The sequence below is a fragment of the Mya arenaria genome, chromosome 9 (genome assembly GCF_026914265.1).
Source record: "Mya arenaria isolate MELC-2E11 chromosome 9, ASM2691426v1".
NCBI classification, from domain to species: domain Eukaryota; kingdom Metazoa; phylum Mollusca; class Bivalvia; order Myida; family Myidae; genus Mya; species Mya arenaria.
The window spans coordinates 31552466-31565107 of NC_069130.1; the positions used below are offsets into that span (position 1 = coordinate 31552466).

Here is a 12642-nt window from a genome sequence, read left to right on the forward strand (position 1 = left end):
ACATTTCTACGAAAGCTCTTAGGGTGGCGTACGAACTTCGTAGACTAAAAAATGACCGCCACAACAACAGAAATATTCTATATTGGAGATCTTTCATTTATTATGGCATATTTTAACAAAAACAACTGCCAATTTCAAGACAGAAGACGACTCTGTGGAATCTGCAACCCGGTGAGTAAATTAACAAATCGTTAAGACGCCGTTTTGCCTAAATTTTCAGGGGACGCAACCTCGCGACAACTGTCAAAATGTTTGAAAAACAAAATGCTCTTATTTCGATGCATTTCAAGAGTTTTGTTGTGAAAAGAACACTGGAATATATACTGAAATACTATCCAACCATTAGACTCATGGTATATGAATTTTACGGTGTTTTAGGTAAAACAAACAAGCTAAAAACAGACTGATTTTATGACAGTGTTTACATAGTCCAAATAATTGTACGTTGACGGATTTTTTTTAGATTTTTGATATGGCAAATCCTTCAAATTGGAAGAATCCCGTATAACACGTCTATTATTTTAGACTAAGTGTTTACACTGATCTGTCATTTCATCTGTCAAAGCTTTTATCATTTTTCAATAACTTGCTTTGACTTATATTTACAAGATTATCATGTCTCTAATAGTATTTAGAAATTATAAATCAACATTGAAGCTTATAAATTTAAAAGTTGCCTGGGGGTGGCGATGCGGGGGGTGGGATGGGTCAAAAAGTATTTTTTTTAAAATATCCAGAGCAGCCAGAAGGTAAGCATAAGCTCTATTGGTCACAGTTGGGAGACTTGTTTGTCCCAAACTACTTTTTTTTTTTCAATTTTCTTGCAGTTCTGAAAACATTGCAGCTAGTAATGGGACTTGGACTGGGGACTCCCTGTTTGCAAGTTTGTGCTCTATCAACTTGGCTCACAGGCCCTTAGAACTTAAAATAACTTAAAGCTTGCAGTAGAATTGTTCAACCAGCTCGACAAACTGTAGAACTTAAAATAACTTAAAGCTTGCAGTTGAATTGTTCAACCACCTCGACAAACTGTTCCTGATAACTTAATTTGCAAACAATCTGACCTTTGTGGGTTAGTACTGGGACACACTCATGAACAGTATAATATTAGTACGGTAAACCTGGGTGCAAAAGTGGGACAGGTTCAGATCTTGAACCCCACGACTGATGACTACTTCAGCTCAAGCAATGGCTTTATTAAAACAGAAACCACCTTGCATTTAAAGAAAAATGTCAACCATATTTTAAGCTTCAGAAAGAAAACAGCCTGTTTATAAATAAATAGATTATTCATTTTTTATTTCAGATCTTGACATGGATCCAAGATGCTGGTAACTAGGTAGGACGGATTGTTACACAGAACTGCAGGTTTCTGGATCGGTAACTAAATTTCCATATTTCCGGTTTACTTGTGTTATTTATAAGCAAGATAAATGTAAATACACCGCAAGAGGAAATCAAGTGGAAATTGTGCATTATGTATGTATTTACAGCATATATTTTTTACCAAATCTCAATTTAATACAAAGTTTTAAGCTTATCATGCATATAGTTTGATGCACATTCTATTATTATAATATTAAAGATGTGCAGCATATATATGGAATGATCCACATCACTGGATACTGTATATATGTAACATTGCATGTGAAAATGCATAGCAACAAGTGATATAAGACTGCTGAAAAAATCACATTGCAAGTTTTCATATTTATTTTCAACAATTGATGTTTTATGCATTTTTCAAAAACATTAATTTGCGACAGAAATATGAAAAACTGCGATAAAATCTTTTGTCAGCATTCTTGTATCGCTGGTTTTCAGATGTTTACACAAAATTTGCTCATTCCTGGACAAAAGATAAAATATTATCAAAACTGTTAATCTGTTAGAGTGCAGCCTTAAAGAAAACAAATGAAATAAAAAGGGTTTTTAATGATTTCAAGCAGATAAGTCTGTTGTCAAAGAACCAAATTCAAGGTATCATTATAGCCGTCTGTCACGTCAGAGACAATACACTAATGTTATTGTATTATATTTGTATATGATGTATAGGTCCTAATTATTAGGTCTATAAATCCGACTTTAAGTGATTTTGAGTTGTGCCCTTTATCTAACTGAGAAAACAACTGATGTTTTATTATACGTATTTTACAAGTGGCTCTGTGAAATATTCTGTGACTGTTAAAAGGTGTAAATTTAAAATATTTTGTATATGTACTCAATTTTTTTTTAATCATTGTTTTTTTTTGCTCTTAAATAATTTTTGTTTTTCGTTTCAGAGACTCAGCCCCATGTCACAAATACTTCAGAACCTAGAATGAAAGTTACCGAAAGAGCAATAGACTTTCCAATCTCTACAAAATTCATCTTAACTATTTTTCAAGGTGATACTTGAGACTACCAAAGACTTTTCAAGGACAGAATTAACAAAACAGTTTATGCCACCATCTCATATCAAAGGATTGTGCTTGAGTTGAACAGCCTTCAAACAGAAACTGTTTCAACACCTCCATGGATTCATTCTGATTCAGTTGCTGTGATCTGAGCAACTATTTACATCAGTTCAACATTGTAAATTGTTTAAACTTGAAAATTCTGTCTTCGTGCAACTCACATGAATCTATTTACTGTGGACTTTAATGTTGACTCTATACAGGAAGAAGAGACCATCTTTAAACAAGCTGGCATATCTTTTAAAAAGGAAAAAAAAAATTATAACCAACACACTACACTGTTATGCCATCCAAGGACTCAGCTACTGACTCAATTTATAAATACTTCAGAGGAAAAATGTCTCTGTCAATGTAATTACTGCTGTGCATAATAAAACATTTTTTATTATGCCCCCCTTCGACGAAGAGGGGTATATTGCTTTGCACATGTCGGTCGGTCGGTCGGTCGGTACCGTCTACCGTCTGTAGACCAAAGCTTGTCCGAGTGATAACTCAACAATTCTTGGACGTATGGTCATCAAACTTGACATGAAGGTTGGGCCTGACCAGTAGATGACTTTAGGGCTCATCGGGTCAAAGGTCAAGTTCACAGTAACCTTGAATGGTAAATTAATTTTAAAGCTTGTCCGAGTGATAACTCAACAATGCCTAGACCTTTCATCATCAAACTTGATATGGAAGTTGGGCCTCACCAGTAAATGACCCCTATTGGTTTTGGGGATCATTGAGCCAAAGATCAAGGTCACAGTGACCTTGAATGGTAAAAGGTTGTCCAAGTGATAAATCAACAATGCCTGCCCCCATGGCCCTCAAACTTGACTCGGAGGTTGGGCCTTACCAGTTGATGACCCCTATTGATTTTAGGGGTCAAAGGTCAAGGTCAAAGTGATCTTGAAAGCAAACTCGACAATTCCTGGACCAATCATGCCATTCAGTCTGAATGGTCATCAAACTTGACATAAAGGTTGGGCCTGACCAGTAGATGACCCCTCTTGACTTTAAGGGTCATCAAGCCAAGGTCAAGGTCACAATAACCTTTAATGCAAAAAAGATAACAAATCCTCTCTCAGGGATATCTCAACAATGCCTGAACCTATGATCATCAACGTTGACATGGAAGTTGGGCCCGACAAGGAGATGACGCTTATTGATTTTAGGAGTCATTGGGTCAAATGTCAAGTTCACAGTGACCTTGAATGCGAAAATGTTTTGAGTGATAACTTGACAATGCCTGTACCCATGGCCCTCAAACCTGACTTAGGAGTTGTGTCTGGCCTGTAGATGAGTCCCTTTCATTTTAGGGGTCATCGGGCCAAGGTCACAGTGACATTGATTGAAAAAAGCATGTCTGTATGATAACATGTCAATGCCTGAACCCATGTCCCTCAAACTTGACATTTAGATTTTTGTAGACCAGCTGATGACTCATGGATTTTGATGTCATAGAGTCAAAGGTCATGGTCATAACACACTCTATCCTCACACTTTGAATGGTCATAATCTTAAAACTGCCTCAATGGCATCCAATGTCAGTGACTAATCAGCTGTCATTTCGGTCCATGCTTATTTCATTCTATTGTTCATATAATCCTGACAACATGGCGCTCAGGTGGGGGCATAATGTTTGACAAACCTCTCTTGTTGATACTTGGCTCACTTCTTACATGTAGCTGTAACATTTTGGGCAACTTCTCAATTATTTTGTTTAAGACATTTTTCATCCAGCTCATCTAAGCCTAAGTTAGTGTTCACGTTAACTTTTATGACTGCCTGTTAATTGTACTTTTTATAAATTATTTGTAATGACTTTTTCTCAAGAGCCATTTGGCTAAGTATGTCTCCTCCTGAAATAGACTAATTCTTTTAGCTCCAGTTATCTGTCTGTCCGTCTGTAACAAATTGTGTCTGCTCCATGTCTCTTTAACCTTTTGAAGGATTTGCTATAACTTCCCACAAATGTACACCATATTGAGAGGAAGGGTTTACTATTATAACTGTTGAGCAGTTTCTGAACTTGACTGTATTATATCTTGCATTTACCTCAAGCTGTTAAGTGAACAATATAACATTGACCAATACAAGGAACTAAAACTTCTAGGTCACCATTTTGGAATAAAGTAATACTTAAAGTTCATATTTCCATAAGAATCTGCTCATATACAGTTTAAATAGCTTATTCAAGTATATCATTTCAACATAACATCAGATTCTCCACTGTTTTATGTTTGCAACATTATTTTTTTTAAACTTTGATTTATATATCATGACTTTTATGAACAAATACCAAACAGCAACTCACAGATCTATACTCATTTGGGCAGATTTTGTAAATCCAAGCATTGTCATTTGATATTCAATGCTTTTTGGCAAATTGGGGCATTTTCTGTCACATTAAAATCAATATTAACAATAAATCTCCAACTTCAATATTCTCATATTTTTGTGCCCATTCTTCGCCAATTATTTGTTTGTCTATTGGTATACATGTATGTTTATTCATACTGTTTTTCAAAATAACGAATTAATAAAATGTTTGAAATATTTTATTTGTTCATAACTTATTTAATATAACAAAAAGATGACTGCATTTTGTTTTATTTCACATCATGATCACTCATAGAGCAAGACTTAAAGAAGTATAGTGATATAGCCACAGGTGTTTGCCTGACTTTCTCCTACCCAAGAGGGCATGTGTTTGAATCCCAAGTTGGAAAACACAGTTCAAAGGTCAGTTGATGTATCCTGATTGCAGGCAAAGAGAAACACTCTATGTTGGGCACCTGTAAAATAGAAGATGCATCATCTTTTCTATTATCCATAAAACGTGAAAGTTGTTAGTAAAATAAAAAAAGAAATGGTCTAACATTTTTTTCAAATACAATTCTTGATAATATTTCTTGTAAAAGTACACATATACCTTAAGAGATTAAAAAACACTACAGTACAAATTCGTTTTGTAAAAGCCATTTCTCAAATTCAAATGAAATGCCTGCCTTGACAGTGATATTTTGTATTAAGATTACATATATTGGTAAAAAATCGGTAGTTTGCAAGAAGCAGTAGCAAGTATTTTCTTATTTCATACTATGTTATAATGGCAATTGCATCTGTTTTTGGAAGACTGGGTCTACTAACACTAAAATATATAATAATAATCCTACTCCCCGATTACTGTTTGCATAGTTTTTGCAATAGTTGGTTTAATCATACGCTGAGATATACAGTCATACCCAATGCTTTTCAGTGCTGCAGTATCTTAGATGTCTGAGCTTTTCTTTCAAAAGATTGCCTGCAATGAAAAACTTAATAAATCATATCAATAACAAACAAAGAGGATACTGTAATTGACAAAAGGTCTACCTATTTGTAATGACAAATATCATTTGTATACTGGTTAGTATATAAAATTGTGTATTAAAACATATTTGAGTGTGGAAACTTACATACCTTAAGGAAACAGTTCAAATAATATTCGCTAACTAAACTCTTTCTTAAATAGGTACTTCCGGGGTTTTCAATCGCATAGAACAAAGAATTAACGAACGTAATAGTACATTTACCTTTTGGGATGTGATTATTTAGCATGTTAACGCCATAACAAATATTATACACAATACAAGCGATAAGAAATGAATATAGTTGGTATCGAAATGTGTCATTACCTGAAAACATTGCAATGTGACACAGGAAACAGCTGTTTAAACGGGTCAAACCATGCCGTAGAAACCGTAGTCGACAAAACGTTACCACCCACTATATTTATTAAAATAAATAGTAAATATCTATTTTGATTATTCGAAAAGCGAAGCAGATCAAATCACTATTTGCGAATTTTTTTTAGTATACTCACATCTACGGTTTGTTTACATTTTCGTCCGATCCTTCCCCATTTTGAAGTGTAATTACGTACGAAAGCGTTAATAAAACGGTCGCAGAAATCTTCGTATGCAACTTCGTACGAAGTGATTGCTTGCTTAACATGCATTCATAAAAAATAGTCATGCATGACGAAAGTTGGCTCTTGAAATAACCAAACTGTCAATAGTTGATAACAACGATTTTGAAACCAGGCAGCTCTCCCTGTATATTTTTCTGCACATACACCAGAGGCACCGTCCCTCAGCACTTTCAGTGCTTTTATTGTAAGTGGATGCATGACTATGAACAGGTTTTGTGAATACTTGTTCCCATATTTGCACCTATTTTAACTATATGCTTTTATTTCCAGGTCACAAGCTCATTGTTATGTTTTGATATGTTACGTATCTTTGTTATTCGTGTAAGAAAATAGCCCATTGAGCTTATGTTTATTGTTATCATTTACCCGACTTTAGATAAAAATTGTTGTGTCTTGTATATTTGTGAAGCAATTAAAGGTAAATCTAATTGATTTGATATTTACTCAAAAAGATATGTATAGATATGTATACATACATGTGTCTAAATCTTAGTTTAGTAAAAGTCCATTAAATTATCAATGATTTAATTCTTATAGATTATTTCTCACATTGGAGTAAAGGTATCAACAACATATAAAGTTTAACCTCTTATGAACCCCTTAAAAATTTGTCGAAGTGAACTTTTCATATCAATATGGTCTAGGACCACTATCAGATAAATAGATATGGTCGACATATGAACCTTCAGGGTCAATGTCGTGGTAAGATTACCTTCAGCTGGAAATCGGTTTATGATCAATATATGAAAAATGCTTATTGCTATGTCAGTTGGTCAAAGGTCAAGGTCGTGGTGACCTAAAGCTGAAAATCCGAATTCGTTCAATAGCATGCGTATATCCCCGTATCTTAAACTTGGTATCCTGATTTAATGCATCTGCTTCCTTTTAGTCATGTGACAAAAACATTCGCGACGTCGTTTATGCTTTGCATCAAAGTAATTCTTGTTATTGTTTACAGTTTCACAGCATTGTTTGTCCTCGCACCCCGGATATAGTCATTTTACCGAATACACAGTTGTTATGTTCAACCAAGTTTATTCTTATTAGGAGAAACGTTACTTTTTTCTTACATTGTTTAATGTTAGGTACACAAGTGGAGCTTTCTCTCCATATAGGAGGTAAGGGGTCGTGAAACCCTTGAAATCAGTGTTATCTTGCATGCAATTGGTCAGTTGACAACATAACTTAAATGGGATTTATTTAGTGGTGTCTGGCCTCTATGTAGGCATGCGATGGAAATGTGTGAAACATTCCGAAGACCAGTGAAAGGAATCCCGAAAAATGATACTGAACGCTTGTAGACAGTAGAAATACAAATTTATGATTTAACTTATAGTTTTGCGTATATCATAATTCATAAACTGCATTATATGTGTAATGTGCGTTTCTTTCCATGTTTCAGTAACTACCGGTTGTACACACATCATAGTGATGCAACTTAAATGTTGCGTTCGACTAGCAACTAAAACCATTTGAACATGTTCACGGAAGCACAGAAACTGCTGACGTCAAGAAGAGAGCGTCGTTAGATTAACGTCATCGTCTTGGTGACGGTATTTTTAACAGTGGTGTCTGGGCTGTTCCTCACCCTGTTGCTGAAACAATGACAGATAATCGATACAGCTCGGCAGTAATGTAAGAAACAATTTATCAGTTTCTCCTATATTCCAAATAAGAAGTAATATGATTATATGACCTATGTTTAGTGGGTCCATCTAAAAGCATTTTTAAGCAAAATCGTACAGTTTGTGACAAAAGTTTGAACATTGGTAAATATACTTCATCTATCTATATTTTGTCGCAAAAAAGACAGCCAATAAATAGTATCAATTTGCAATGTTATTGTTAATGGGGTTTCAAATAAAAAGACAATTTTCCTTTCAAGTTGTATTCAATTTGAAACAACTTAATAAATGCCAATTGTCTTTAAAAGAAACTAGCCATTGGTTCCAATTATAAACTATTAGATACACTATTGGCATGACAATATCTATCCACAGGAGCCAACGAAGTTAGTTGTACTTGTCTAATGCCTATGTTTGACACATGTTCAGCAACTTCAGGGACGATTTTCACAATGCATATTAAAGCTGAATGACCATTTTGACATTTGAATGACCCAATTTTTGCGTAAATGTCTGGAAACTAGTTTTACAATAGTGCTGACTAAAGATCAGATTGCAGTTGTTCAAATTAACGTTTAAAACTGTCAATCTGTGAGTGTGCAGCTTTAACTTATTTTCCAACTTAAGTCACTTCTTTACTTTAAGTATCTCACTGGTACTAGGATGTCAGAATTTATAACTGTCTGTAATTTTCATTGACTTTTTATGTAAAAAACACTTTAACATTTCCTTTAATTTGACTATGAAAATTTTAAAAAGATAACCTCTTAAGGGATTTTATGAATTCCGGCCCAGAAATTAATGCCACTCCGACCCACTCCGACCCACCAAACCACTCTGACCACTTCGACCCAAGCCGACCCACTCTAAACCACTCCGACCCACTCCAAACCACTCCGACACACCCTGACCCACTCCAAACTACTCCGACACACCCTGACCCACTCCAAACCACTCCGACACACCCTGACCCACTCCAAACTACTCCGACACACTCCGACCCACTCCAAACTACTCCGACACACTCCAAACCATTCCGACACACTCCGACCCACTCTAAACCACTCCGACCCACTCCAAACCACTCCGACACACCCTGACCCACTCCAAACTACTCCGACACACCCTGACCCACTCCAAACTATTCCGACACACCCTGACCCACTCCAAACTACTCCGACACACTCCGACCACTCTGACCCACTCCGACCACTTCGACCCACTCCGATCACTGCGACCCACTCCGTCCATTCCGTCCACTCCGACCCACTCAGACCAACTCCGACCACTCCAAACCACTCCGGCCACTCTGACCCACTCCGGCCACTTCGACCACTCCGACTACTCAGACCACTCCGACCCACTTCGACCACTCAGACCCACTCCGACTACTTCGACCACGCCGACCCACTTCGACCACTCCGAAGCACTCCGAAGCACTTCGACCACCCCGACCCACTTCGACCTCTCCGACCCACTCCGACCCACTCCGACCGCTTCGACCCACTCCGACCAATTCGATGGAAATAGCTTTATTCAATCTTTTGAAATGCTACTTCATGGTTTTATAATACCGTGGTAAATGAAAGTGTTGGTTTGTTAAATTATCTAGGAGTTGTAGTTATCAGTGGATGATCGTTTAAACAGGTTGCAAATGCCCTTGCATGCAAGGGTTGAGATCTTCACTCTATGATTGCTTTGATTCGTAATACTATAGTTCCAATACATATATCATCTTTCATCTTTTTGACGCCTACGTGTTGTCTGTTTCAAATAACGGTTCTGGGGTATATTTTTTTTAATAAGGATGTTTTAATGATAATTTAAATGGGTTTTGAATGGAAAACATTCTGCCAATACTTTGTCAAAGGGAATATGAAGGCCATATTAGAATGATTCAATATTTCTTGAAACTTTATTCTGTTAAGCTAACAAGTTAATATTCGCGTTACTTTTTTGGTAAGATAAATATCATAAGACTAAAATCGCCTTGAAAGTGCTCAGAACTGCCACCTATTACCTTTTTTAGCTGTACAACACTAACAGGTTAGCTAGTTATGGTTTTCCATACACACTTCGATTGCATTAAATGACTTTATCGTCCGTCTGTTTTTGAATTGTGTTTGTATCTGTTTATACATTCAATCAGTATCACAGCTGTTTTGTAGTTTCATATTTTTAAGATATTAAACAATTCGCTGTCATTAATGAAAAAAATGCGAAGATTAAATATTAATGGTGACAGTTATTTACATTGTGCAGGTGCAATTAAATATATTTCATTTCTACAGTTGAAATGCAGTTGTGGTTATAATGCATCGTAGACTTAGCAATCGCAGCACTGTATCGTGATGGTTTTGAAACATACAAATACCGTGTAAAAACTCATGATTTAAGATGCTGTGGTAGAGCTTTCTCACTTATATTTTGTTTGAACCTGAGCTAAAATGCAACTGGTTCTGCATATTTTAAGTGTGTTAAGTATGTATAATGTAGGGCTGTAACTACAGAGTTCTTGAAGAAAAGTGCTGCACCCGAACAATTTTTGTTAGCACCCTCCTGTCCGCATAGAACACCAATTCTAACATTTTTTGTCATGTGGATAGTTTTAGTTCTTCATAGCTCGATACGATATGCCATTTTCTCCCTAAGACCCCTGTCAGTTTTCTGCAGTACCCTGCCCTTTTTTAAAAACCTGTTTAAAGCCTTTATTCGGACATATGTAAGTGAAATGCTCCATTTCAATGTTGTTACCATGGCAACAAAAGAACACTTTGATGACAATAACATACAAAATAAAGTGTTTCCTAACATATATATAAAGAGAGAGAGAGAGGATATTTGTTCATTTTAGTGTATATAAGATCGTATTTTATTCCCGAGTGTCATAAAAGACACGAGTGACGAAGCTTATTTTCGGAGTTTTATTAGTATTTTAATTACCCACTTTTTTGAAAAGGGTGTTTTTTTACGCCGTAACCCGTGGGATGCCCCTAACGCAAACTCTATATTTATAATAGCAGATGACGTAGCTGTTAATTTTGTATTTCCGGTTTGTTGAGAAAAAGTCCTCTGATATTCTTTGTTACAGTTAATTACTCGCTCGATTTTTAGTGCAAAGGTTTTATGAACAGTAATCAATGATGTTTTATTAGTGCATCTATGTGCCAAAAAATAACGAAAACACTTTTATTTTTAAGCAGGGCATGAATACTTAACCAAGTTACTACGCCGCCATTTATTGAATGAAAATTTGAAAGGTCGAATATGTTCGCAAAACAATTGCGGATAATCCTTGGATATCAAACACTTTTCTTAGTTTTAGAGTGCGTTTCATGATACATGGAAATTCAGTCTTCTATGACACTCGTGAAATAAAATACAATCTTACACTGAAATAAACAAATATATTCTATATATTTATGTTCGAACAGTTGTTTTCGTCTGTAATTTGTTGTTAATTTCCAAATATATCTTTATTTTACATTATGTAACATTTCTTTAAATTTTAAATATTCTATTTGGCATCCTTTTCTGGATCAAAGTGGATGTTCTGTTTTGATCAAGGGGAAGTAACAACAATGGATTTTAAAAGTAGTTCTGAAAGTTGATGTTATTCTCACTCCTTATTTTGTTGTTATTTCACTGATAAACTCCATCAAAAAGCACGAAAGAAAGCTTCAAAAACATATTTTCCAAAAGCATGCTATATGTTTAAATATTATCTGAATGCTAGAACATAACAACATTGCGAAAAACAACATGTGCTTAAATTAACGAAAACTATTTAAACACTAAACGTTAAACACTAAAGTTTAAAAATGCTAATCATTAGTATATTAAGCAACTTAGAATTTTAGGTATTCAGAAAGTCAGGTGATATATGCAAGTTTCGAAATGACGTTGTGCGTGGTAAATTGAGATTATACAAAAAGTAACTTTCGGTTTTGTTGCATTGTTGTAATTGCGATAAATGCATTTTTTATGTAAAAAGGGTTCGGAGAAGTCATTTGTAAACACATACAAAGAAATGTTTACATCACTTTAACATAACGGGACTTTAAATTATAAATGAACTATACTAAAATATATATTTATTGAACACTAAATTCTAACAGACAATTGAATTGTTTAAAAGCGTTAATTTTGGCAAGAAATGTATTGCATTTCATTATTTCTTGCAAAAAATGACATTTAATTAAATGCATTAATCTTGACAAGTTGATTAAATATGCCATTTCCTGATGTTCAAAACTTTCGCCTATTTTTAAACTAGCTTTCTCCATTCCTTCGAGAATTCAAAGTTCGAGCATTCAAAATGTCTGTTGGATGACGGTGAAACTGGAAACAGACTGAATGAGCTAGTTTTGCGTGCATTCATACACTAATCGAACGTGTTTTCATAACAAATGCAGGGACAGGTTAACTGATAGGAACCAAACTGTTTTATTTTAAAAAGTTTTATTTTTGGGTTTTATTTTTGGTAAGAAATATCATTTGCATTGCACTACTTCGGGCAATGTTTTACTATTAAATGCATTTATCTTGTCCGGTTGATCAAGCCATGCCATTTCCTGGCGTTTATAACTTTCACTTATCGTTT

General features: G+C 35.2%; 1 long non-coding RNA gene across 1 annotated transcript; it reads left to right on the forward strand.

Annotated features, from left to right (window-relative positions):
- Positions 1-224: 224 nt before the first annotated feature.
- Positions 225-4989, forward strand: LOC128245720 (uncharacterized). Its single transcript, XR_008263230.1, has 3 exons — positions 225-353; positions 1307-1380; positions 2283-4989. It is a non-coding gene; the product is annotated as an uncharacterized LOC128245720 (long non-coding RNA).
- The last annotated feature ends 7653 nt before the right edge of the window (positions 4990-12642 follow it).